General features: G+C 37.0%; 1 pseudogene; it reads left to right on the top strand.

The window, feature by feature from the left end:
- Positions 1-24,396: 24,396 nt before the first annotated feature.
- LOC114498417 lies at positions 24,397-25,091 on the top strand (annotated as a pseudogene).

Raw genomic sequence — 25,091 nt, 5'->3', positions numbered from 1 at the left:
CCAAGATGTCTAACTATATCAAGTACTAATTCAGACACCAATTTTAGAATACTCTTTGAGCCATCAAGAAGTGTTCTGGGGCCTTGAACTGACCTCTCTGGTTTAGACAATTGAGGAAGGGATGGTAGAGGATTAGGAATCAGTAGGGGCAGAGACATCTCATTACTTGGTGCTCGCACTCTTTCCCTCCTGAGTTCCCATTTCCTTCATGCTTGGTGCCAAATCTCCCTAAGTCCAAGACAGTCCTTCTGCTCTTGTCCAGAAATGTGTCCTACAGTCTACCCTGCTCCCAATATATCTTTTAAAATACAGTAGAGCATTCATAAGAGCCACCAATCTTTCAATAAATATCTTCACTCAGATCAAATACAAAGTCAAATATTGACTGGCATAGACTTGTACTTATGTAATCTAATCTTCAAATGTCAGAAATATAGTCTTCAATCTTCTCTTCCTTTCCCAGAAGAGAATGGAAGTCCTTTGGTCTCACACAAAACTGTCTTCAAAATATCTAGCCTGGCCTCTCAAGTCAAATTTTCAGTGAAAAAAAATTGTTCAAAATGTCTGTGCACTAGCTCTTCATGTTACAAAATCACCCTCTCCCCCTCTGCTATTTTAGGCCAGTGAAATAGCTACCATTTATTGATTGACTGAGATATAACTCATATACCATGAAATCCAGCCATTTAAAGTGTCCAGTTTAGTGGTTTTTAGTAAACTCACAAAGTTGTGCAACACTCATCACTGTCTAATTCCAGAAAATTTTCATCACCCCAGAAAGAAACCATTAGTGACTTCTCATTCTCCCTTCCCTCAGACCCTGGCAACCACTCATTTAATTTCTGTCCCTGTGGATTTGCCTGCTCCTTTCTTTTTTTCTTTTTACTGAATTCATTGGGGTGACATTGGCTCACAAAATCATATAGGTTTCAAGTGTACAAGTCAAAAAAACATAATCTGCACACTGCATTGTGCATCCATAGCCATAAGAAACTCTCTTTCTGTCCCATTTTCCTCCTCACCTCACCCCTGTTTTGCCCTCCTTTCCCTCTGACTATCACCACACTGTTGTCTGTATCTATGTGTTATGTACATGTGTTTTTTGTCTAAACCCCTCTTCTTCTTTCATCTAGTCCCCTCTCCCCACCTCCCTCTGACAGCTGTCAGTCTGTTCCATGTATCCATGCCTCTGTTCCTATGTTGTTCATCATTTTATTTTGTTCATTAGATTCCACATATAAGTGAGATCATATGTTATTTGTCTTGCTCTGACTGGCTTATTTCACTTACATAACAATCTCCAGTCCATCCATGCTGTTGCAAAGGGTAAGATTTCCTTTTTCCATTTTTTTTTACTGTCAACACAATTTACATTGTGTAAATGTACCATAGCTTTTTTATCCACTTATCTACTGATGGACACTTGGGCTGTTACCAGATTTTGTGTTGTTAATAATGCTGCAATGAACATAAAGGTGCATATATGTTTTCAAATTAGTGTTCTGGGTTTCTAGGGCTTTATTAGGAGTTTCTTACTTTTTTCAACACTTTTCCAACCCTGAGAATCTAGTCCAGCTCTTCCAAATTCACATTTCTTTAGTGAAGGCCTACTGTGAGAGAAGGAGACTCTGGGCTTTGACTTTGAAAGGTCAACTTTTCGCCCCGGCTGGTGTAGCTCGGTGGATTGAGCGCGGGCTGTGAACCAAAGTGTTGCAGGTTTGATTCCCAGTCAGAGCACATGCCTGGGTTGCAGGCCATGACCCCCAGCAACCACACATTGATGTTTCTCTCTCTCTCTCTTTCTCCCTCCCTTCCCTCTCTAAAATAAATAAATAAAATCTTAAAAAAAAAAGAAAGGCCAACCTTTCAAGTTTTCTTTATTCATAATGTAAAGAAAGAGGGGCAAGTGGCCATACAGATCCCAGGAGAGCCTGGATGTCAGGAGTTAATGGAGGAGCGGTAGCAGTGACCTTGAAGAAAGTGCTCTGGCTTTGTAAACTGAAGCCATCCACATACTTCCTTAGCAATGAGGCTTCATAACCACGGAGAATGTGTGCCAAGGGCACAAACCTTTGTTTCTAACTACTGCAGAGTTGCTATGGGTGTTGCTTGTTTTTAATGCAAACAGAAGCAAAGCAAAATGTCCATTGATTGACTGGAAAGCTAATTTTCTGGGGCACAATCCACTGAGCCCATTTGCCCTTATAGTAACCATTTGTTGAATCTGATATTGTCCAGTTGACATCATCTATATCTTCTTTTATGACAGGGGTATTATTAGGTCACCAGCTTATCAAAGTCCAACAAGGAGAAAATACATTTAAAAATACCATAGGAGGATACAATTTAGCCTTATAACATGTAAAAATAGGCCTATTCATTTTGCTAGAATTTTTATAAATTAATCTATAGTAATTCTAAATATACTTTTAATTTGGAAAATTAAATATGCATTTTAAAATAATAATATAAAAGGCCATTTGTTTTTAAATAAAGTTCTGAAAAATTTTCAGCAGTGCTTTTTTAAAATATTACCTACTGCTGTATTTAAATGGTTTTACTTTGGTATTTCTTTATTCATTTCATTTTATTTTCTTTATATACTTTTATATCATAGTCTCATTTATCATTTCTTATACTATAATAATTTATGTATTTTATATTTATTGATATTTACCATATTGGAACTTAAATCTAAAAACTTTAAAATACAGGATCCAATGCAAATAATGTCCCTTTTTTATTACAAAATCTTTTATTACAAAATCATAAGCATGTAATTCTGTAACATTACAATATCACACTCAAGCACACCATATGACACTTTAGGTAACATGTTCAAATTAAAACTATAAATTTAGCATCCATATTATTACCCTCCCAACCACACTCAAGCAGGCATTACTTCTTTTTTTCTTCCTCATAATTTTATTGTTGTTTGAGTACAGTTGTCTGTATTTTCCCCCACCACTCCTCACCCACCCCAGCCATCCCCATCTCCCTCTTCTGATTCCACCACACCCTGCCCCTGCTTGGTTTTGTCCACATGTCTTTTATAGTTGTTCCTGGAATCCCTTCCCATCTTTCCCACCATTATCCCCTCCCACCTCCCCTCTGGTTTATTTGTTCTTAATTTCAATATCTCTTTTATATTTTTCTTGCTTGTTTGTTTTGTTGATTAGGTACCATTTAAAAGTGAGATCATATGGTATTTATCTTTCGTTGCCTGGCTTATTTCACTTAGCATAATGCTCTCCAGTTCCATCCATTCAGTTGCAAAAGGTAGGAGCTCCTTCTTTCTTTCTGCTGCATAGAATTCCGTTGTGTAAATGTACCATAGTTTTTTGATCCATTCATTTACTAATGGGCACTTAGGTTGCTTCCAGCACTTGGCTATTGTAAATTATGCTGCTATGAACACGGGTGCATAGGTTCTTTTGGATTGGTGTTTCAGAGTTCTTAGAATATAATCCTAGCAGTGGAACAGCTGGGTCAAAAGGCAGTTCCACTTTCAGTTTTCTGAGGAAATTCTATATTGTTGTCCACAGTGGCTACAGCAGTCTGCATTCCCACCAACATTGCACTAGGGTACCCTTTTCTCTACATTTTCTCCAACACTTGTTTGTTAATTTGTTTATGATGGCTATTCTGACTGGTGTGAAGTGGTTTTAATTTTCATCTCTCTGCTGGCTAGTGATGCTGAACATTTTTCCATATGTCTCTGGGCCCTCTGTATGTCCCCCTTGAAGAAGTGTCTGTTCAGACCATTTGCCTATTTTTTTTTATTGGGTTGTTTGTCTTCCTGGAGTGGATTCATGTGAGTTCTTCATATATTTTGGAGATCAAACCCTTGTCTGATTTATCATTGGCAAATATGTTTTCCTATACAGTTGGTTCTCTTTTCATTTTAATGCTGTTTTCTTTAGCTGTGAAGAAGCTTTTTATTTTGATGAGATCTCATTTGTTTATTCTTTCCTTTATGTCCCTTGCTCTAGGGGACATATCAGTAAAAATATTGCTCTGTAGAACTTCTGAGATTTTCCTTCCTATGTTTTTCTCTAGGACTTTTATGGTGTTACAACTTATGTTTGTCTTTTATCCACCTTGACTTTATTTTTGTGTATGGTGTAAGTTGGCGATTGAGTTGCATTTTTTTTTGCATGTAGCTGTCTAGCTCTCCCAACACCATTTGTTGAAGAGGCTATTTTTACTCCATTTTATGCTTCTCCCTTTGTCAAATATTAATTGACTATAGAGACTTGGGTTTATTTCTGGGCTCTCTATTCTGTTCCATTGATCTGTGTGTCTATTCTCATGCCAGTACCAGGCTCTTTTGATTACAGTGACTTTGTAATACAGTTTGATATCAGGTATTGTGATCCTTCCTACTTTGTGCTTCTTACTCAAAATTGTTGCAGGTATTTGGGGTCATTTATGGCTCCATATAAATTTTTGAAATGTTTGTTCTATATCTGTGAAATATGTTATTGGTACCTTAATAAGGGTTGCATTGAATGTATAAATTGATTTGGGTAGTATGGACATTTTGATTATATTAATTCTTCCAATCCATGAATATGATATATGCTTACATTTGTTTATGTCTTCCTTAATTTCTTTCTTCAGTGTTATATAGTTTTCTGAGTACAGGTCTTTTACCTCCTAGGTTAGGTTTATTCCTAGGTACTTTATTTTTCTTGTTGCTATATCAAATGGGATTTTTTCCCTGATTTCTGTTTCTGATATTTTATTGTTGGTGTAAAATTCCTTTGATTTCTGAATATTGACTTGGTATCCTGCTGTTTTGCCAAATTCACTTATTAGATCGAGTGGTTTTTTTGGTGGAGTCTATAGGATTTTTTATGTACAGTATCATGTCATCTGCAAACAATGACAGTTTTGCTTCTTCCTTTCCAATTTAGATGCTTTTTATTTGTTTTTTTTTTTTCCCTTGTCTGATTGCTGTGGCTAGGACTTCCAATACTATGTTGAATAGGAGTGGTGAGAGCAGATATCCTTGACTTGTTCCTGATCTTAGTGGGAAAGTGTTTAGTTTTTTGCCTATTGATGTACGATGTTGGCTGTAGGTCTTTCACATGTCATTTATTATGTTGAGGAATGCTCCCTCTATTCCCACTTTTCTGAGTGTTTTTTATCATAAATGGGTACTGTACTTTATCAAATGCTTTTCTACATCTATTAATATGATCATGTGATTTTGTCTTTCCTTTTGTTCATATGATATATTACATTTATTGATTTGCAAATATTGTACCACCTTTGCATCCCTGGGATGAATCCCACTTGGTCATGGTGTATGATCTTTTTAACGTATTGTTGGATGCAGTTTGCCAATATTTTGTTGAGGATTTTAGCGTCTATGTTCATAAGCGATATTAACCTGTGGTTTCCTTTCTTTGTTGTGTCTTTACCTGGTTTTGGGATTAGGGCGATGCTGCTTTCATAAAAAGAGTTTGTGAGTCTTCCATCTTCTTGGATTTTTTTGAATAGTCTGAGAAGCATAGGGGTTAGCTCTTCCTTAAATGCTTTCTGGAATTCTCCTATGAAACCATCTGGTCCAGGGCTTTTGTGTGTGAAGCGTTTTTTTAATTATTGCTTCAATTCCATCTGCTGTTATTGGTCTGTTCAGGCTTTCTGCTTCTTCTTCATTGAGTTTTGGAAGATTATATTTTTCTAGAAATTTGTCCATTTCACTCAGGTTTTCAAATTTCTTGGCATCGAGTTCTTTCTAGTAATTTCTTATAATCCTTTGTATTTCTGTGATATCAGTTGTAATCTCTTTCATTTCTGATTTTATTTGTTTGGGTCCTCTCTTTCTCTCTTGATGAGTCTGCTTAAAGGCCTGTCAATTTTGTTTATCTTTTCAAAGAAGCAGCTCCTGGATTCATTGATCCTTAGAATTGTGCTTTTAGTCTCTATGTCATTGAATTCTGCTCTGATCTTGGTTATTTCCTTCCTTCTACTTGCTCTGGGCTGTCTTTGTTGTTCCTCCAGTTCTTATAGGTGTAGGGTCAGGTTGTTTATTTGAAATGTTTCTATCTTTTTTAGGTAGGCCTGTATCACTATGAACTTCCCTCTCAAGACTGCCTTCCCTGTGTCCCATAAGTTTTAGATTGTTGTGAGTTAATTTTCATTTCTTTCCAGGATCTTCTTGATTTCTTCCTTGATCTTGTCCTTGACATATTCATTGTTTAATAGCATGCTATTCAATCTCCATGAGTTTGAGTGTTTTTTTTTTTCCTTGAGGTTGGTTTCTAGTTTCAGTCCCTTGTGGTCAGAGAAAATGCTTGATATGATTTCAATTTTCTTGAATTTATTGAGGCTTGTTTTGTGTCCTATCATGTTGTCTATCTTTGAAAATGTTCTATGTGCATTTGAAAAGAATGCACGCTTTGCTTCTTTAGGATGAAAGGTTCTCTATACATATCAGTTAAGCCCATTTGATCTAGGACATTATTCAATGCTGCCATATCTTTGTTGATATTTTCTTTGGAAGATCTATCTTTTTTTTGATAGTGGGGTGTTAAAACCCCCTAGTATAAGTGTGTTGCTGTGAATATCTTTTTTGAAGTCCTTCAAGATTTTCCCTATATATTTGGGTGCTCCTATGTTGGGTGCATATATGTTTATAATGTTATGCCTTCTTGATGGATTCTTCCCTTGAGTATTAAGAAGTGTCCTTCTGTTTCTCTTTTTATAGCCTTTGTTTTGAAGTCTATATTGCCTGATACAAATATTGCTACCCCAGCTTTTTCTTCCTGTCCATTTGCTTGGAATATTTTTTTCCAACCCTTCACTTTCAGTCTGTGTAGGTCTTTTGGTCTGAGGTGGGTTATGTTTTCTTACCCATTCAGTTGCCCTACATCTTTGATTGGAACATTTAATTCATTTACATTTAAGATTATTGATAGGTACTTATTCATTGTCATTTTACTCTCTTTGTACTTGTGTTCCCCTCTCTCTCACTTTTTTTTTCTTTTCTTAAAGCAGACTCTTAGCATCTCTTGCAGTACTGGTTTGGAGGAGGTATATTCTTTGAGGCTTCTTTTGCCTGGGAAACTCCTTATTTCACCTTCCATTTTAATTAGGAGCCTTGCTGGATAGAGTAGTCTCTATCGCAGGCCTTTGTTTTTCATTACTTGGAATATTCCATGCCTTTCCCTTCTGTCTTGGAGTGTTTCCATTAAGAAGTCAGATGCTAGTCTTATCGGGGCTCCCTTGTATGTGACTTCCTGTTTCTCCCCTGCTGCCTTTAAGATTCTCTCTTTGACTTGGAATTTTGCTGTTTTAATTATGATTTGTTGTGAACTGGGCCTCTTTGGGTTGCTCTTGATTGGGATTCTTTGTGTTTCTTGGATTTGTGTGACTTTTTCTCTCATCAAAATAGGGAAGTTTTCCATCATTATTTTTTCAAACAGGTTTTCTATCCTTTGTTCTTCTTCTTCTCCTTCTGGTATCCCTGTTATATGGATATCATCATGTTTCATGTTGTCTTCTAATTCCTTTAACACCTCTTTGTTCTTTCTGAGTCTTTTTTCCTTTTCTTGTTCTTTCTGGGTGTTTTTTTCTACCTTGTTCTCCAGCTTGCTGATTCGGTCCTCTGCTTCATCTAGAAGCAGGCATTACTTCTGCTAGACTATGTGTATTTAATTCATTTAAAAATAACAATAAACATTCCATGTTAACATAAACATAAATTTAAAAAATATATTTTCTAAATGGAAAATTGTGTTGAGAAGAGTGGCATTGTGTTACGCTTTACAAATCTCTTTGATAACTGTCTCAATAGAAAACAGCTACATCTTTATATCTATTTTTATTTTTTATTGTTTTATTGTTGTTCAAGTATAGTTGTGTGCATTTACTCCACACCACTGACGCCTACACCACAGCCATTCCTACCTCCCTCCCCTGATTCCACCCCTCCTTGGTTTTGTCCATGAGTCCTGTATAGTTGATCCTGAAAACCCTTCCCTCTTTTCCCTCCATTATCTGATTACTGTCAGATTGTTCTTAATTTTGCTTTCTTGTTTATTTTGTTGATTAGGTTCCATTTAAAGGTAAGATCATATAGTATATCTATTTTTTAAATAATAGCTTAATTTAGCTCTAATTCACATGCCATATCCTATCACTTATTCATTTAAAATGTAAAATTCAATACTTTTCAGTATATTCACAAAGTTGTGCAAGCATTGTTGTGATTAATTTTAGAATATTTTCATAATCAAAAAGAAACATTGTACCTAATAACATTCACTCCTTACTTCTCCTTACTGTAGGCAACCAGCAGTTTATATTCCTTCTCTAGGATTTTACTTATTCTGTACAAATCAAATAAATAGAATTATACAATGTATGGTTTTTTGTGTCTTTTTTTTTCACCTGGTATAATGCTTTTGATGCCCATCTATTTTCCAGTGTGTTTCAGTAATTCCTTTCTTCATACTGCTGAGTAATATGCCACTCTATGTGTATGCCACATTTTGTTTATCCATTTGTCAGTTGATAGAAATTTGGCTGTATTTCTACTCTTTGACTATTATGGATAATGCTGCTATAAACATTCTTGTACAAACTTTTGTATAGATACATATTTTCATTTCTCTGCAGTATATGCCTATAGAAATGTCTCGGTACATATGTCTCAGAAAATTGTTGGGTCATATGAAAACTCTGCTTAAAATTTCGAGGAATTGTCAGATTGTTTGCCATAGTCCATTTTATGTTCTACCAGAAATGTATGAGGGTTCCAATTTTTCTGTATCTTCTCCAGCACTTGCAATTATCTGTCATTTTATTTTTACCATTCTAGTGAGTATAAAGGGGTATCTCATTGTGGTTTTGATTTATATTTCCCAAATTACTAATGATGTTAAGCACCTTTTCATGTGTTTATTGGCCATTGTATCTTCTTAGGGGAAATGTCTACTCAGATCCTTTGTCTATTTTAACTGGGTCACTTGTTTTATTAAATTGTAAGAATTTTTTATATTCTAGATGCAATATTATTCTCAGATGTATAATCTTTAAATGTTTTCTTTCATTCTATGGATTGTCATTTTACTTTCTTGATTGTGTCCTTTTAAGCAAAAACATTTTTTAAATTTCAGTGTTGACCTATTTATGTATTTTTTCTTTTATTGCTTGTGTATTTGGTGTCATATTTAAGAAAACACTGCCTAATACAAAGTCATGAAATTTAAACCTATGTTTCTTTTTATGAGAGTTTTATATTTTTAGCACTTACATTTAGGTCTTTGATCCATTTTCAGTGAATTTTTGTGTATACTGTGACATCAGAATAATGTGAGATCTTAACTTTATTCCCTTGCATGATGAAATCCAGTTGTCCCATTACTGTTTGTTGAAAATAACATTCTTCCCATGCAGTGGTCTTGGCATCCTCTTTGAAAATTGATTGACAATAAGTGTGAGAATTTATTTCTGGACTCAAAATTCTATTTTATTGGCCTATCAGCTATCCTTATGCTAGTGTCATATTGTGTCATTATTATAGCTTTGTAGGTAAGTTTCAAAGTCAGGAAGCATGGGTCTTCCAACTTGATTCTTCTTTTTCAAGATTGTTTTCACTATCCTGGTTCCCTTGCATTTCCAAATGAATTTTAGGATCAGCTTGTTAATTTCTGCAAAGTATTTTGATAGGAATTATATTGAATCTGTAGGTCAATCTGGGGAGTATTGTCATCTTAACAATAGTAGTCTCCCAATCCTTGTACATGGGATTTCCTTCCATTTAATTAGTTGTTTTAAAATCTCTCAACTAATGTTATATAGTTTTCAGAGTATAAATAGTTTCACACTTCTTTTCATAGTTTTATTCCTAAATATTATTTTTGATACTATATAAATAGAATATTTTTCTTAATTTCATTTTCAGTTTGTTTATTGTTAGTCTATAGAAATACAATTGATTTCTGTACATTGATCTTGTATCCTGCAACTTTGTTGAATTTGTTTATTGGTGCAATTATCCTTTTAGTAGATTTCTTAGGGTTTTCTACATACATGATCATGTCATTTGAAAATTTAGTTTTACTGTTAGGATTGTTTTCCCATTATCCCACAGACTTTGAGTTGTTGTGTCCTCAAAATATCTGTCTGCAGATAATTATAAGACACTGAAGAAAGAAGTTGAGGAAGATATAAATAACTGGAAGCATATACAGTGTTCATGGATAGGAAGAATTAACATTATTAAAATGTACATACTACCCAAAGGTATCTATAGATTCAGTGCAATTCCTATCAAGATTTCAATGACGTATTTCATAAAACTAGAACACATATTTCAAACATTTATATGGAACAACAAAAGGCTCTGCATAGCAACAGCAATCCTGAGAAAGAAGAACAAAGTTGGAACTGTATTATCAAACTTTATTACAAAGCCACAGTAATCAAAACAGCCTGCTACAATTGTCCCCTCTCCAAACCCTGCCACACTGAGCCACAAAGTGGTGAAAATGGTTGCCCCACGCTGGTGATCACCTAAGGATCTTCCCCACACAATTTACAGCTATACTCTTCTACAACAGGCCACACTGCTAAGACAAGGAGTCCAAGCAGCTTTACCTAATACATAGAAACAAACACAGGAAGGCTGCCAAATTGAGGAGACAAAGAAATATGGCTCAAATGAAAGAACAGATCAAAACTTCAGAAAAAGAATTAAACAAAATGGAGATAACCAACTTATCACATGTAGAGTTCAAAACACGGATTATTAGGGTACTCAAATAATTCATTGAGTATAGCAACAACATAAAAAAGATGCAGACAGAAATGAAGATTACATCAAGTGAAATAAAGAAAAATCTACAGGGAACCAACAGTAGAGGGGATGTAGCTGAGAATCAGAATTAACAATGTGGAACATAAGGAAGAAAAAAGCATTCAATCAGAACAGCAAGAAGAAAAAGAATTGAAAAAAACAAGATAGGCTAAGGAACTTCTGAGACATCTTTAAAGGTACTAAAATCCAACTTATAGGAGTGGCAGAAGGAGAAGAGGAGGAACAAGAAATTGAAAACTTATTTGAAATAATGAAAGAAAATTTCCCTAATTTGAAGGAAATAGACATACAAGTCCAGGAAGCATAGAGAGTCCCAAAAAAGTTGGACTCAAAGAGGACCACAGCAAGACACATCATAATTAAAATGCCAAAGGTAAAAGATAAATAGAGAATCTTAAAAACAGCAAGAAAAAGCAGACACTTACCTAGAAAAGAGTTCCCATAAGACCATCAGCTGATTTCTCTAAGGAAAATTTGCAGGCAAAAAGTATTCAAAGTGATGAAAAGCAACAACCTACCACCTGGTTTACTGTATCCAACAAAGCTATCATTTTAGAATTGAAGGGCAGATAAAGTGCTTGCCAGACAAAGTAAACCTAAAGGAGTTTATCATCATCACCAAGCCATTATTACATGAAATGTTAAAGGGACTTATTTGAGAAAAAGAAGATCAAAGCTGTGAACATTAAGATGGCAAGAAATTCACAACTGTCAACAGTGAATCTAAAAAAATAAAAAACAACCTAAGCAACAACCAGATCAGGAACAGAATCATAGATATGGAGGTCATTTGGAGGGTTGTCAGCTTAGAGGGGAAGTGGGAAAATGGAAGAAAAGGTACAGGAATTAAGAAGTATAAATTGGCAAGTACAGGGGACTTTTGGCCAAGATGAAGGCATAGGTAGGTACACTTTGCTTCCTAGCACAACCAAAAGAAGGACAACAACAAATTTAAAAACAAAAATTAACCAGAACTGCCAGAAAATCAAACTGTGTGGAAGTCCAACAAACAAGGAGTTAAAGAAGAAATATTCATTCAGACTGGTAGGAGGAGTGAAGACAGGCAGCTGTGGTGGAGAGGATGTGTGGTAAGGTGGCTGTTTGGACAACCAAGCAGGTAAGGTGGTGGCTGGCAGACTGGGTGGTCCCACATTTGTGTGGTTAAACCTGGAGGAACAACTGGGGAGCAAGACTGCCAGGGTTACAGCATGGGAAAAGCCTCAAAACCTCTAGCTATAAAAACCGAGGGGGTTGTGGTGGCAGGAGAAACCTCCAGTCTCACAGAAGAGTTCACTGGAGAGACCCACAGTGCCCTAGTATGTACACAAACCCACCTACCCGGGGAATCAGCACCAGAAGGGCCCAATTTGCTTGTGGGTAGTGGAGAAAGTGACTGAAAGCCATCCAAGAGCTGAGTAAACAGCATTGTTCCCTCTCTGTCCCCCCTCCCATACACAGCACCACAATGCAGCAACATGGGTTGCCCTGCCCTGGTTGATACCTAAGTCTCCACCCCTTACACCATCACAGGTGCACCAAGACAAAGAAATATGGTCCTAATGAAAGAACAGATCAAAACTCTAGAAAAAGAACTAAGCAATGAAGAGTTAGCCAACCTATCAGATGCAGAGTTCAAAACACTGGTAATTAGGATGCTTACAGAAATAATTGAGTATGGTTGCAAAATAGGGTAAGAAGTGAAGGCTCTGCAAAGTGAAATAAAGAAAAAACATACAGGGCACTAATAGTGAAGGGAAGGAATCCAGGACTCAAGTTAATGATTTGGACCAGAAGGAAGAAATAAACATTCAACTGGAACAGAATGAAGAAACAAGAATTCAAAAAAATGAGGAGACGCTTAGGAACCTCCAGGACAATTTAAACATTTCAACATCTGAGTCATAGGGGTGCCAGAAGGAGAAGAGGAAAAGCAACAAGTGGAAAACTTATTTGAACAAATAACAAAGGAGAACTTCCCCAGTCTGGCAAAGGAAATAGACTTCAGGAAATCCAGGAAGCTCAGAGAATCCCAAAGAAGTTGGACCCAAGGAGGAACACACCAAGGCACATCATAATTACATTAGCCAAGATTAAAATGAAGGAAAGAATCCTAGAAGCAGCAAGAGATAAGGAGGCAGTTACCTACAAAGGAGTTCCCATCAGACTGTCAGCTGATTTCTCAAAAGAGACCTTGCAGGCAAGAAGGGGCTGGAAAGAAGTATTCGAAGTCATGAAAGGCAAGGAACTACATCCATGATTACTCTATCCAGCAAAGCTATTATTTAAAATAGAAGGACAGATAAAGTGCTTCCCAGACAAGGTCAAGTTAAAGGAGATCATCACCAAGCCCTTATTATATGACATGTTAAAGAGACTTATCTAAGAAAAATAAGATGATCAAAATTATGAAGAGTAAAATGACAATAAACTCACAACTATCAACAACTGAACCTAAAAAGAACAAAAACAACAAACAACTAGAACAGGAACAGAATCATAGAAATGAAGATCACATGGAGAGTTATCAAGTGGGGAGGAGGCAGGGGGGAGAATGGGGGAAAAGGTACAGGGAAGAAGAAGCATAATTGGTAGGTACAAAATAGGCAGGGGGGTGGTTTAGTATAGTACAGGAAATGGAGAAGCCAAAGAACTTATATGTACAATATATGGACATGAAACTAAAGGCAGGGAATACTGGTGGAAGGTGGGTTCAGGGAAGAGGAGAATAAAGGGAGGAAAAGATAGGACAACTGTAACAGCATAATCAATAAAATATACTTAAAAAAGAAGGTACAAAAATTGGCAGATACAAAATACATGAGGGGGGGTTAAAATAGGAAAATGGAGAAGCCAAAGAATTATATATATGACCCATGGATATAAACTAAGGGGGAGATGCTGGAGGGACTGAGGGTATCTGACAGAGGTGGGCAAAGAAGGAAAAATTGGGACAACTGTAGTAGCATAAGCATACAATGTATTTTTAAAAACAGCTACCAGTTCCCTCTTATTTACTGTCCATCAAAATCTCCACTGATTTTTAGGACCCTCTTAAACTTGAACTCCCCCACACTGTGTTTCAAATAGTCATTTCCATAGATAGAGTTCAGAGTGTTCTGTTTTTATGAACTGCCTTTACGTTTGAGAAAAATCTCTGAGCCACAATACTCTGAGCACTGGGTGGGAATGGTATCCTCTGGTCTTCTTGCCTTGCCTCTCCTGGTATGGAACCTCCAAGGAATCTAGGGTGCGAGTGATGAGGGTCCCATTATTCCCACATTGCCTCACTTGGGATAAAGCCTCCAAACTGTGAGTGGGGTCTGAGTGGCAGAAGTGAGCCTCCAACCTGTTTAGCTTCTTTAACCAGGATTTGGAAAGTATGAGAAATGCTACTGGCCTGCTCCTCCTTGTGAGGTATTTTATATCTTGTTTGTAAGTCCAACTCTCAGTGGAGTCTCACCTTCTTGGTCATACCTGTCTCAGTGGAGTTTCCATCAAGCTGACCTGTGGCAGGGAGGAGTGAGTCATGACTCAAGTGCAACAGACTCTCTTTATCAAGTTTTGGTAGATTTTCTTGAACACATATTTCTCACCTGATGTGTGCCTTAGGAAATTTCCAGAGAATTCACAGAATTGTTTTATTATAGTTTTCCCCAGTTATGCTTGTTTTGGCTGGGCCTGTGTGTGCTTGTAATGCTGCCAATGTGGAAGTGGAACTCTATTTGCATTCAGTCTGTTTGATTGAAATATGATAAAATCTGTCATCTCACAGATATATAGTTGGGAAAGAGGGAGTACTTTTACATCCTTTTCAGATAACTGTAGATATTTTAAAAAATATTTTATTTATTTATTTTTTTAGCGAGGGAAGGGAGGGCGATCGAGAGCGAGCGAGACAACCATCAATGTGCGGTTGCTGGGGGTCATGGCCTGCAACTGAGGCATGTACCTGGCTGGGAATCGAGCCTGGGACACTTTGGTTCCCAGCCCGTGCTCAATCCACTGAGCTATGCAGACAGGGGTTAGATAACTGTAGATATTTTTTAATATAACATCTAAACTCTACAAGCATTAGTTCTTTAGGGGCTAATTGTAATGTGAAATAAAAAACCATAGCAATAACTTTTTGTTCTCTGTTATATCAAATCCATTGGTCTGTCTTTGAATTCTTTTGCCTATGCATTGTTTCACAGTTACATGTGTTGGTCATTGGAAATACGATCTTCCAAATAGTGACATGATTCAGTATATTATATTTAAAACTAGCATAGTGGTTAACATTATAATTAATATCATCAGGAAAATATTTAGGTGTTGGGAAGCTGTCAATTCTGGTGGTGGATATTAATCTTTCAAAATTCTGATTTTTACCTGATAGCATGCTTTTATCATGAGTAATAGATACTATCGGTTGTTTTCTTGAGGGTGACACTCACTTCACTCATTTTCAAGAAGTATCTGCCAGGTACCTGAGTCTGAATAATCACAGTTTGTTTCTCAGTTGTTATTTTTAGGTAAAAAACAATGTTCTCTGAAAGAAGTGGCCACTGCAGCTCACAACACAAATCACGTCACAGCTAATTTTCCCTGAGACATCCATTGTACTTTGGTGTACATTAGTGTACTTCCCATTTTGTCACAACAAATGTTTTAAAACGATTGAGATTTAATAGAATTACTTTTTAATTTAAAAATAACTCAGTTGAGATTAAAAAATTAATAAATTAACTGTTTCATCATAGGACATTTTAAGTGAAATCACCTTTATTGCCTTGTACATAATATGGAGAACACAATGACTCAGTACAGGGTTCCATGCTAACATTCCAGCAGGTAACATTGTAGGTACATTAACCCACATTGCTTTTATGACATCAATACTAATGTGAACACAGTGAAAATACAAATAATATCTTAGTATTTACTGTGAAATATTATTGTGAAATATCACTGTGAAAATAATTCTAAACTTACAGACCCTCTTAAAGGGTGTCAGGGACCCTTAGGGATACACGGAGCACACTTTGAGAGCTGTCTGCTTTATGTCATAAGTCGCCCTCTGTGAAAGGAATTGTTTTCTCCTAAACTGTTCAGCTGTCACTGCTTCATCTGAATTATCCATGCTAACCTGAAGCACAAGTTTGACTGGGAGAAGCAATCATTTCTAAATATTTATTCTGGTCCTAGAAACCTAATTTTAGCTTGTTTCACACAACTGTGATGACCATACATGGCTTCAAGCTGGTTTTAATTTTGAATGCTTTAATTACATTATGACAGTTGTAATACTCTTGAGGAGAACAGTTTTTAGATGGATAGATACAAACATGGAGAATGAGGCCAGATTGCTTAAATGGGACACCTTAGGAGCTCACACCTTTTCTAAGACTTCAGTGCTAAACAAATGTGGGGATGTCCTTCTGGCCACAACAGTGTTTTTTTTTAATGCCCTTTCTATGTGTATACCCCAAATGGTACTAGATCCAAGATTTAGGAGATTTAAGCTGCAAACTTATTCTTGTCTTGAGTAAAAGTATAAAGATTTTAAATTGTAAGAGTCCTTCCTCTTCTGACTAGAGCTTAGAACATGTGGACACATCGTCCATACACATGTAATGATGATGATAATGTCATCAAGAATGATGACAAGATTAAAGAGAAGCTGAAAATTGCTAAGTACAAAAGAAGGTCATCTTGATTCTACCTCTTTAAGCAGTAGAATATGGAGGAGGGCATATTCCAAGCTATTACATACAAGCAAATTCATCAAACTTTATCAAAATCAAGAATATTCTCTCTTTAGCTACTAAGAAATATAATTAATCTATTAACAGAACTTGAACAAGTACTGAACACAACTATTTTTGGAATTTCTTGTTATTATCTCTCCCTTAAAGCAGTATTTGAGTTTTCTTTGGTTTTGTCTGTTGGGTGCACCAGCCTTGGTTCCATGTGCTGACTGGCAGTAGGTCATGGATATATAGTTAAATAATATATGTGTTGAGAACAGTGGGTGAGTGTGTACATCTGCCTGTACATATACATGTCAGTGAACTGTATGCCATTAATTTTTTTTCTCAGAGAGTATTTACTGATTGTTGTCAAGGACAAAACACCAGTTAAGGCTTTTGAAACAACACAATAAATTTTACAATGGATAGTGTGGCTTCAGAATTGTTTTGAGAAGGTGGGACTTAAGGACAGGCTCATTGAAAAACACCAATATGAATCTTGCAGTTGTGTCCAAAATGCTGGAAAAGGAAAACACTAACATACCACTTATTATCTGCCATCATAGTTATTATAGTGATTATTACAGAAATGTGTTAAGTTCTATAGTAGGTGACATAGTAAGTAAGCTAACTAGAGAGTCACTGACTTTTAGAACTGTGGGGCATATGGTAGATCAGTCCAAAGACAGTAAAAGCCAAGGATTCTTAATATTCAGGCACATGTGGAGTCTCTTAATGGAAAAGAAGAAAGTCACTATTTTCTTACATAATTTTTATTATCATACTTCTTAAATGTACCAACATAAAGTTAGTAATAAACTCCTCATGCTTATAACACTTACATAATTTTAAACCAAAATAAATTGATATGTAAATACAAAAAAGTCATGAAACTTAATAAAATTCAAGCTGACATCTACTGGGACATGCTGTTCTGCTGAGCCCATACCACCACTGGCAGGGGGAGTATGTTCTGACTGCCCCTATTGCCATCTGTGACAACGTGTGACAGGAGGATAACTCCATTTTCCCACCACTGGTCTCTATTAAACTACTGTGAAGCCTTTAGTAGTGGTAGCTTTGACAATTATTTGGCCCTTACTTGGCAGAATACATCATTTCATATTCATGGTATTTTCTCAGTTCTTATCTAACTACTTAAGAGATTTAATTTCTGACATCAACACATCGATAAACACAGAAACATGGTAACTTAATTGGGTAGCAGGACCTCATTCAAATATTCATAAATTAATCAAGAATATAGTTATATATTTTAAAAGAAGATCAATAATGGAAATGAAAACACAAAATTAACAAATTTTCTTGGAGCATTCATGGACCTCCAAAACTAAATTTAAGGAATATATTTTTGGGAGTCTAGTGTATGCAACATTATTATGCATTAAAGAATATGTCAGTCTCTTCTATGTTTAGACACAGCTAAGTGCTGGGCACTTGAAGGGTAAGATAAATGCTGTTGGGGAGAGGACCATAGCAGTCAGCTCAATGTGCAAATGCAACACTGGAGGCATGGTGCTCTGGAGACTACGGAGACCCTTTATCAAGTAGGTGACATCAGTACTGGACCTTAATGAATGAAGAAGAATTCTCCAGGTGTAGAATTAGAGGAAAACTCATCGCAGATGAATCAAAATCCCTGGAATGAGTGTGCATGTGTTTGTAATCCCATGTTATTATAGTAAGTCAAATAAGCAATAGTGAGTACCTGATTTGTGTTTAGTTCAGTAGGGGGCACAAAGAAACTCCTGTTCCTGCTTTTGAGAAGCTGAGAATCTAGTTGGGTAGACAAAACTGCAACTGACTGCACAGTGAACCTAAAAGGAGTGTAGTAATACTAAGAGTATGGCCCAGAGTCTAGATGCTACAGGGGTTCCACACAGGCTGAGCAGCCCAAGAGGGGGACAGTGGGAGTAAGCTTCATAGGAGGGGTGGCTGAATAAGGACCAGGAGGACAGGACAGAACAGAACAGAACACACAGTGACATGCCTCCCAAAGGGCACTCAATAAAAGGGGGTATTGAGGGTACCCCAAAACTGATAAAGAAACCTTACACATTGAAGATCTGGTATGGCCATTCCAATAATGGTGTCAAGGCAGTGCTCAATTTTGATAATTGAAGTCAACATATTTTACCCAATCAAATAAATCAATGACTCCACCCCTTCTTTTCTCTATCCCAGTGAATCAACAACTGTATAGCAAGCAAAATTAACTGACAGGTTACTTTGTCAACTGTAACCCATACACATTAGATTAAATAATCAAGCTCCTGGAAAGAGTAGCCATGACCTTGCATTAGGAATGTGCCGTCCTCTTCTGCATTCCTTGTAGTGAGTGAATTGGGAAAAGCCCTCACCAGATGTCTGAGGCATCAAAGGTTGCTAACGATATTGAGGCAAAGACTTGATTAAGGCTGCTAAAGATGGCTTTCAGTTGAAAGACAAATACCATATGATCTCACCTATAAGCGGAACCTAATAAACAAAACAAACGAGTGAGCAAAATAGAACCAGAGACATGGAAAAAAAAAAAACCAATCTGACAGTGACCAGAGGGGATCGGGGAGGGAGATAACAAGGGAAAGAAGGGGAAGAGTCAAGTTAAGGAACAAGCATAAAGGACCCATGGACAAGGATGGGGGCAGGGGGAGTTGAATGTGGGAGGGGGATGGGTAGGGCAGGAGAGAGCAATGGGAGGATAAAGGGGACAACTGTAACTGAACAACAACAATATAAAAAGGAAAAAAATTAATTTTCAGGTTTAAATTAATTTTTAAATAGATTACACATTTGCATGGTAAAACATTCAGAAATATAAAATAATATTTACTGGAAAATCTTCTTTCTATCTGTGTCCCTAACCACTTATTTCCCCTCCTTGGAGGTAACCAACATTTCGGTCTTCAGTCTCCTTTCAGAAATGGCTTATGCACAGATAATCAATTACATATTCTTAAGATTAGTGTCAGATTTCATATCATAAATAACATTAAGGGTGTATTTTCTTTCATTTAAGGGGGAAATGGTTGTTTTTCAAATTATAAAATAAATGGATATTTATTATATAATACCTAGGAACTACAAAAAGAAAAATAAAGAAAATGAAAATTGCCTATTATCATACCATTTGGAGATAACCTATGATTATTTATATTTTCTTCTCAGACTATGCACACAGTATGTTACATTAGGGTCTTTCTGTTTTCAATTATTTCAGTGTTTTAACCTTTCCAAGTCATTAAATATCTGTATGCATAGTTTTTAATGGCCTCTTTCCTGCTTTCTTTTTTTGCTCTTATTTATTTTTTATTTATATTTTTATTATTGTTGTTCAAGTACAATTGCCTCCATTCTCCCTCCATCACTCTCACCCACCCCAGCCATCCCCACCTCCCACCCTCGATCCCACACCCTTTGGCTTTGTCCGTGTGTCTTTTATACACGTTCCTTGATGACCCTTTGCCCTTTCCCAAACATTATCCTCTCCCACTGCCCCACTGGTTACTGTCAGTTTGTTCTTTATTTCAATGTCTTTGGTTAAATTTTGCTTGCTTGTTTGTTTTGTTGATTAGGTTGTACTTATTTCTATATACCACAATTTATTTATCCAAGTCCTCTTGTTTGAAACTGAAGTTGATTTTGATTTTACACCATTATAAACCTTGGCTTGAAGTATATTTAATTTTTATTATTGATGACTTTGTAATTTATATGCAAGTTTCTTAAAGGAAAAGACTATGTTTGTCTTGATCACTTCTATCCTTAGAGTGCTGATTTTCTAACTTTTTTAATCTCATGGCACACATAAACTAATTTCTAAAAATCTGTGGCACACCAAAACTGTGTTATATTTTTTGCTGATCTGGGAAAAAAATAAGTATAATTTTTATTCACTCACACCAAATGGCTATTTTTGTGTTGGCTGTTGTCGTCGTCTTCTTTTTTTATTTGAAAAGAGGTCAGTGCTCTTGACTAAATAGTCAGGTGTTGCATGTTTTAAAAATTCTTGCAGCACACAGGTGTGCCTCTTGCAGTCAAAAGTCCTGCCCTAGAACACAGTGCCTGGTTATGTGAATTTAACTTTTGGAAGACCATATCTGCAACAAAAAATGTACATTTTAAGTGAAATTAAACCTCAAGAAGGATTTAGTTAAGTGACATTAAATCTCAGGAAGGGTTGGGTTTCTGATTTCTCATGTAAGTTGCTTTTGGGAGATAGGACAGTATTCTTTCACCTACAACTACAAATTCTGTGAGATGCCTCAGACACATGGTGGCTTGAGTATTAGGTCTGAAGCTCCAGTTCTGGTGTTGTAGCTTCAGCTTCCCAGCCCAGGAACTCTTGATGGAAATTGAAAGTTCACTCCATTGCCCTGGCTGGGTGGCCTAGTTGGTTGGAGCATTGTCCTGTACACCAAAAGTTTGTGGGTTCAGTTCCTAGTTGGGGCATGTATGGGAGGCAATCAATGAATGTTTCTGTCTCACACTGATGTTTCTCTCTCTGTCTCTCTCCCCCTCCCTTCCTCTCTCTAAAATCGATATAAACATACTCGGGTGAGAATTTAAAAAAAAAGGCCTGGCCATCAGTTGTTTGGGGTGTCGTCCTGTATACTGAAGGTTCGCAAGTTCAGATTCCTGGTCAGGACACATGCATAGGTTGCGGGTTTGGTACATTTATGAGAGGCAACCAACCAATTGATGTTTTTCTCTAAGGCTTCCCATGTTTCTCTCTCTCTCTCTCAAAAAAAAAAAATCAATTTAAAAAAAAATCCTCTGGTGAGGACTAAAAACAAAAAAGGAAGTGAGCTCCATTGAGGTTGGCTTATATAGAGGTATGACTGACCCTAGTCTCTGGTTTGCAAATGAGGATTCCAAATTCTTACAGTTTGATTGGTCCAAATACCATCACCCTGATTGGTTGGAATGGAGCCACTCTGATTGGTCAGTAAAGTGGCAAATGAGGATATAGCTGTGCAGGTTGAATTGGACAGGGAAAGTCTCAGTCTTAAGGAGCCAATTTCCATCCTAGAAGCTCTTTTATAAGGGTCAAATCAGAGGTCTTATCACAGAGCAGGAGACTAGATAGTCCAGTCTGTGTCTCCTCCCTGAAATTAGGTATGCATGTGAAGCCTCAGTAAACAATGACTGGTAGACTCTGCTTATGAATTTGAGCTCAATTAACCATGAGGAGTCATATTTGGCAGATGTATTCTACATGGGGTCAACAGCTGTAGAAAAAAAAATGTTTGTACTTCAGTGGAAAACAATGTATTATTTATAGAGTAACTTTCTGCCTTAGCAGATGGATTCTTTTTTTAAAATTATTTCTATTATTTTTTAATTTTTTTTAAGATTTTATTTATTTACTTTCAGATAGAGGGGAAGAGGGAGAAAGAAAAGGAGATAAACATTAACGTGTGTGGCTGCCTTCCATGTGCCCCCAAATGATGACCCGGCCTGCAACTCAGGCATGCACCCCAACCAGGAATTTAACCAGCAATCCCTTGGTTCACGGGCCAGCACTCCGTCCACTGAGCCACACTAGCCAGGGCCAGACTGACTCTGTGGAAGCTATTTTATAAATCTGTACACTGTGGGTAACTGATAGACATGCAAATTACATTTTTTCTGATAAAGATGGGCTTCCCTCTCCTTTGTGGAAAAGCTAGTTTGTGTCTACTGCACATTCAATTCAACATCACTCCATATAATTTTTTTCTGTTTTTCCTTTAAAGCAGTTACAACATCTACCTTGTTCCTTCGTTTGATTACTTTAATAGAACTTCTTAACATGCAGTCATTTTTAAGTCTGAATGATAGTCATGATTTTATCTTTTTCTGAAATATCATTTAACAGGTTCAAGGCCTTTTTCCTTGAATATTTGTCCACTGTTGAGAGCTGTTTCTCTTTCTTTCAAAAATTGTATTCATCAAAGACAACGATTTCCAGTTTCACTCTAGAGTGGAGGTAGAGCGCAAAGATAAATAAATACATTAGAGGGCAAAATACTTCTAGATTTTTCTATCTGTTTGTCCTGTCTCCCAGTCATTTACTAGGGTTTTACTCACTCATAATTCAATAGCAATGCTATTTAAAACCTTTTTCTCTTTTAATACTTGTATTTCACTAATTTATAACATTAATTATGTAGTAAAAGTCTAAGCAACATAAGTATATTGATTACAAACACATCTGACATGATAGATGCACAGCTTGGTTGGTTGTAGAAAAGCCTGGAATCTCTGACTTCCTGTCCTAGGGGCTGCAGTGGTATAGTCAGGCAGTGTGCTACAGGTCAGTCAATCTTCTAAATACACTAAGAGGAGGTTCGTTAAGAGAGTGTGTGGCAGGGATTGCCGGTTTTCCTCCAAATTTCTTTCTTCTTACTGCACACACAGCTAGATCTTATATTCTAGCCACCATTGTAGTTAGTGTGGTCATGGGACTGAATTCTAGCCAATGGAACTTGAGTGAAAGGGATAAATGTCTCTTTTAGGTCTGGCCCATAGAAACCTCCCCTTCCATCCTTCAACTTTCTTTGCCCTTCTGCTGGCTTGAAAAGACAAGCAGCTTGGAAGACAGTGATAAAGATGGTAGAGTCAGAAGACATGAGAAGTCTGGGTCCCTAGATCACTGCTTACAGAAACTGCTGATTAGGAATATCACTTTTGGACTTTATGTAAGATAGTAACTTCCATTGTGTTTGGCCCAGTGTATATTTCTGGTTTGTCTGTTATAGCAGCCAGCAGCATTGTAATTAATCTAGAACCTCTACTGGATGGCCACAGTTGATCCTCTGTTTCTATTTATCAAGAGGAAGATGGGTCTTTTGATGTGGATTATCTAGTAAAAGTAATTAATTTTAGTTTAATTAGTCTGATAAAGTGAGTACCCTACTGAACTAGGCCTTAAAAAGAAATCAACTAGATTTAGATTCCTCACATCTTTATTCATTCCACAAAGATGCATGCAGGAGCTATTGCATGCCAGGCACTGTTCGAGGTCCTGCAAATAGGCAGTGAAGAGACCAAGGTCACTGCACTCCAAGAGCTCACATCCTATAGAGAGAGACAGATAATATGCTATATTAATGTTACAGAAGTTAGGTGGCAATGTGTACTATGAAGAAAAGTCAAACAGAGAAGGTGGGCAGAGAGTTACAAGGACAAGGGAGGTGTCTGTGGGTTTCAGTCAAGGAAGGCCTCAGTGAGATGACATTTGAGCAAAGACTTGAAGGTGGTGAGAGTGTGAGTTGCATGGCTATCTGGGGAGAAGAACATTCCAGGAGAAGTTGATACAAAGGCCTCTTTCCACTCAGGTTCAAATTCTATTCCCATTACTCAGTTTTAAAAATCAAATCTGGGTGGGGTAGGGGGAGGATTTCTACTGTGACTGGGTCCAAGAATGTGGCTTCTGGAGATGTTCACTTCTCTAGCCCTCTAGACCAGGATCTTGGGTAGGTTCAAGGGCAATGGGACCTTGAAGACTGAGGTTTGCAGTTTTGCAAGAGAGGAGAGCTGATATTCATCATGAAGTTGAAAGAGTTCTCCACAGAGGGGAGAAACCTACTGTGTATGTACTCTTTTAAACCCATCCTTTCAATTAATGAGGACTTCAAAAGACAAAAAAAGTCATTTAGATAATGACTTCCCAGTAATTTTGCTTAAATTTTTACTGCAGTTAAAAGTCAACAATTCTCAGGTGTCACCAAATCTGTTCGGGGAGAGGGCACTTGTCAAAAGGCCCATCAAGTTGGTGGCTGGTGTGCAGATAGCAGCAGGAAAGAGGGGTGGAATAGAGGAAGGAATGCAGAAATCAGAGAGCTATGGAGATGTACAGGTGAGGAACACAGTGACAGGCAACTATGATCAAAGAACACCATCAAGTGTACAAATATGACATAGGACTACAGTTCAAGTCAACATCAACCAGTTCTCCCAAGTCTGTAGGAAAAGTCCATTCTCAACCAAGTGATAAACTTAACTCTAAAACAATTAACCTGTTTGCTGAACAGTCTCCTGCTCCTTCTGCATTGCAGCTACTTACTCTAAAGGAGGTATTCCTTGCAGATTGTCCATGGTTCAGTGAAACACAGATTATGGTGAGAATGCCCTGAAAATCTTCCCTTTGATCTTCTTATTACTTTAGTTGAGGGTCTGAGAGAGACTAAACATCCATATATCTTTGTGTCAAAGGAGGATATTGGAGAATTACTTTTGGTCTAAGGTGCTCCTGAAATAGCTGTGCCTTTGCTTCCTAACCTAATTCCAGTGCTAAAGGCAGTTCTGGTCCATCCCGGTGATGAAGTGCTGGAAAGAGGATTGAATGTTCTGGTACAACTAAGTGTTGTTGTTGGTCCTTCTCTAAATAACCATCTGAAACACCTGCTTACAAGTGGAAGCCTTGTCATCAAAGCTAAAATTCCAACATATTGCTCTATAGGTTATTGAAGAAGGGAACTGACGAAAATCTTCTAACTACCTGGTGACAGGTGTTA

The sequence above is a fragment of the Phyllostomus discolor genome, chromosome 6, assembly GCF_004126475.2.
Source record: "Phyllostomus discolor isolate MPI-MPIP mPhyDis1 chromosome 6, mPhyDis1.pri.v3, whole genome shotgun sequence".
Lineage (NCBI taxonomy): Eukaryota > Metazoa > Chordata > Mammalia > Chiroptera > Phyllostomidae > Phyllostomus > Phyllostomus discolor.
The sequence above is the reverse complement of the archived record's forward strand: the minus strand, read 5'-3'. Positions and strand labels throughout refer to the sequence as shown.